This window comes from Phyllostomus hastatus, unplaced genomic scaffold (genome assembly GCF_019186645.2).
Source record: "Phyllostomus hastatus isolate PE091 unplaced genomic scaffold, TTU_PhHast_1.1 phas_scaffold_182, whole genome shotgun sequence".
Lineage (NCBI taxonomy): Eukaryota > Metazoa > Chordata > Mammalia > Chiroptera > Phyllostomidae > Phyllostomus > Phyllostomus hastatus.
In genome coordinates this window covers 23,251,197-23,254,969 of record NW_025334013.1, presented here as the reverse complement: position 1 = coordinate 23,254,969, position 3,773 = coordinate 23,251,197, and the positions used below count along the sequence as shown (strand labels likewise).

At 34.4% G+C, this 3,773-nt stretch overlaps 1 pseudogene; it reads left to right on the top strand.

The window, feature by feature from the left end:
* The first annotated feature begins 551 nt into the window (after positions 1-551).
* Positions 552-856, top strand: LOC123832067 (annotated as a pseudogene).
* Positions 857-3,773: the final 2,917 nt, after the last annotated feature.

Sequence of the window (3,773 nt, the reverse complement as noted above, 5' to 3'; positions counted from 1 at the left end):
ACATATCAAAATGGTAATAAAACCCTGTGTATTCTACCTCCTAATATATTTTAATAGTCTCTACTTTTCTATATCCCTACTGCTATTATCCCAGTCCAGGCTACCACAAAATCTTGCCTGGATAAGTGCAACAGTCTCCTAATTCCTTGCCTCTAGTCTTGCACCCTCAGGTCCATTCTCTAATTGCATTCAGGGTAATCGTTCCAAAACACAAATAAATATATGTTTATTCACTCAACAAACATTTACTAAATGCCTACCAGTGTGTGAACAAAGCAGACACATATATTCCTTACCTTCACAAAGATTACAGTGACAGACAATAAACAAGTTAAAAAATATATATATATATTTCAAGATAAGTCCTTTGAAGAAAAGAGAACAGGTTGCTATAAGACAGAAAAAAAGAATAATTTGAGATGGTGACTATATTTGTGGTCAAAAAGATGAAGGTAAAATCCTAGCAGGTGAGTGTGATAGGTAACAGTCATCAGCACAAGGGTCATTTCATCGCTGGGAAGGGATGGCCCTCTCCAGCAATGACGGTGGTTAGCAATATGAACAAAGATGTGCGAGTGAGAGCAGCAATTAACCAAAAATTAACAGAAACTGCAGAAAGATAATGTCTCTAAGAGTTGCTGAGAGCTAATCAATTGAATGTGGCTGCAAGGATTAGTAGAAGGCACACTGTAAAGAGGTAATTAAAGAGAAAGGGTTAGAGCAGTTACTATGGATAACTGACTCGGTGGCTGAAATTACACCAAAAGGCAGAGCCCTGGTGCCTGACAGTGTAAAGAAGGAGCTTCTACAAAGGATAAGAGAATTTCTTGCTCAGCCTGCCAGCCTTTATGAGTGAATTAGATTGTTTTGTGATTTTATTTCTGAAAGTACACCTTGCCATAAATTGGAAATTGATTTCCCAATAGAATCTTTTTTTGTGTGATGGTATATAGTTTTCACTAATAAGGTATACATTGTATTGTTTTCCCCCTAGATGTTATTTAAATAAATACCTCATGAGCTAAATAAAAAAAAAGAAAGAAAAATGGAAATGTTTCTTTAACAGCACAGGACTAAAATACTGATCATCAGCATGTGAATTGGGAGGTGGGGTGGTCAGACTTAAAATGTTCCAAAGGTCCTTGTATTGTTTAAGACAAGAATAAAGGCATTGATTCATTTAGACTTTGGTAAGCAAACATGATAAAACTCCAAAAAAGCTATTAAAGAACAGACATAGAATAAAAAACAGAAATAGAACTTTCAAACCTTTGGCTAAATACCTCTAGAATGATTTAGAAAGTTGAGTCAGTAGTTAAAAATCTCCACACAAAAGAAAAACATAGTAAATGGTTTTACAGGTGAGTTCTGCCAAATTGAGGGAATAACAGATCATTTCAATCTTATAAAATCTTTTTCAGAGAAGAGAAAATAGACTGCTACCCAAATCAGTATAATCTTGATACCAAAACCAAAAGGACTGTACAAAAACAGAATATTACAGACTAATCTCACTCATATGCAAAGATGTAAAAATCCTAAACAAAATAATAGGAAACCAGATCTAGAGATGTGTTAAATATATGAATGTATATCTCATGACCAAATTGTACTTACCCCAATAATACAAAGTGGTTTAACATTAGAAAGTCTAAAAATGTCAGATTAAAGAGAAAAACAATATGAAATCTATTCATGATTTTTTTTTTAATTTTACATTTTTATTTTTTTATTCTGGAGAGAAAAGAAGGGAGGGAGGGAGGCAGAGGGAGAGAGAGACATCAACATGAGAAACACCAAATGGTTGCCTCCCATATGGGTCCTGACTGGGGACTGAATCTGCAAATATGCCCACATGGGCAATTGAACCCATGACCTTTTGGCTTACAGGACAACGCTCCAACCAACCAAGCCACCCTGGCCAGGGCCTATTCTTAATTAAAAAAAAAACTCTTAGCAAACTAAGAAAAAGAGAGTTTCTTAAGCTGTTAAAAGGCTACCAAAAGGATCCATCCAAAAACATACTAAGTATTAAAAAAAAGAGCATGAATTCAACTAGATTAAAATTAAGAATTTAAATTCATCCAAAGACATTACAAAGAAAGTGAAGACAAGGCAAAAACCAATGTTTACAATACATATACATCAAATTATAAGTATTATAAAATTTGTATTAATGTTATAACATTTGTATTAATGTTATAGTACTTCTAATTTATAATTATATATAAGTATAATTTATAATACTTATATAATTTTACAAATTATAAATATTTGTATTAATACTATTTACAAATAAGTTAAAAACAGATTATCATATATTTTTTAAAAAGGCAAAAGTCATGAATAGCAGTTTTGCAGAGGAAACATGAGGACTGAGAAAACATGAAAGAGTTTAGTCTCGGCCCTAGTCAGGTGTCTTATTTGGTTAGAGTGTCGAACCAATACACCAATGTTGCGGGTTCCCTCTCTGGTCAGGGCACATACAAGAATCAAGTAATAAATCCATAAATAAATGGAACAACAAATCGATGTTTCTGTCTCTCTCTCTTCCTCTAAAAAATCAATAAATTTAAAAAGGTTTAACCTCATTATTTATTAGGAAAATACAAAGTAAGATCACAATAAGACAAAAAATTCATCCACTGAACTGGGTAAAAATTAAGAATGTGGAATAAAGAGAGCTCTTAAGAGTCTCATGACAACTCTATTGACAAAGGTAGCTGGACACCTAGAGTAAAGAGAACTCTTAGATGCTGAAAGTGTAAATTGGTACAACCAACACATTGTTGTAAAACTGAAAATGTGCAAACCCTACAACCCAGCAATTTTGGTCTAGAGAAACTTCTGCTTTTGCTAGGAGGAGATGTGTGTAAGATTGTTCTTAGTGGGACTGTTTGTAATAGGAAAATATTGAAAACGAGACTAACCCATCCATAATAGAATTGTGATATATATAAAAATAAATCTCAGAAACATGATATTGAGTGACAAAACAAGTTGCAGAAGAATGGCAACTAATTTAGTCTCACTGTGCCTCAGTTTTCTCACCTTAAATCAAGAAAAATAATACCCACCTCAGTACAGCTGTTGGGAGAATTAAATTACATATCAAGTGCTTACAACAATGCCTCAATTTAGTGTGTAAACATTCACTTACTGCCTATCTTCGGCGCAGTACTCCTTACCTCAATTATACTTAACATCTCCCAGACTAAGACTGTGTTTTATCCTGTCCAGAGAATAAACTTTCAATCTTCTACCAGGTTGGATACAGCAGAGATAGGCAGTCACCTATAACTATCATGAAGTTAAAGAGCATCTGGGAGGCTAACAAATTTTTATCATTCTTTCAACCTGTTTTCCTGTTTTCAGCCCCACCTTCATCATATCCAGAGGTTCTTGGTGCATCCGATTCCTAACCTGTGTGTGTCTGTGTCTGTTTTTGCCTGTGAGAAAGAGCTGGAGAGAGAATGGTTTGCAGGGAAAATAGGCTTGCCTTTACCTTTCTCTCACGCCACTTTAGAACTTAGTTTTCTGGGATATGCAAAGTCAGTTACCACTGGTCCATAAAATTTTTTTTTTATTGTTGTTCAAGTACAGTTGTCTGCCTCCCCATCCCAGCCGACCCCCTGGTCCATAAAATTTTTAACCTCCAAAAATTCATTCCTGTTTTCTCCTTTCCTTTGCTCTATGTCCTTATGAGTTTGCACTTAAAAAATTATTTATTATTGCTTTTGTGGAGTGAGTGTTGGTAAAAGGGGGTGAGCAAT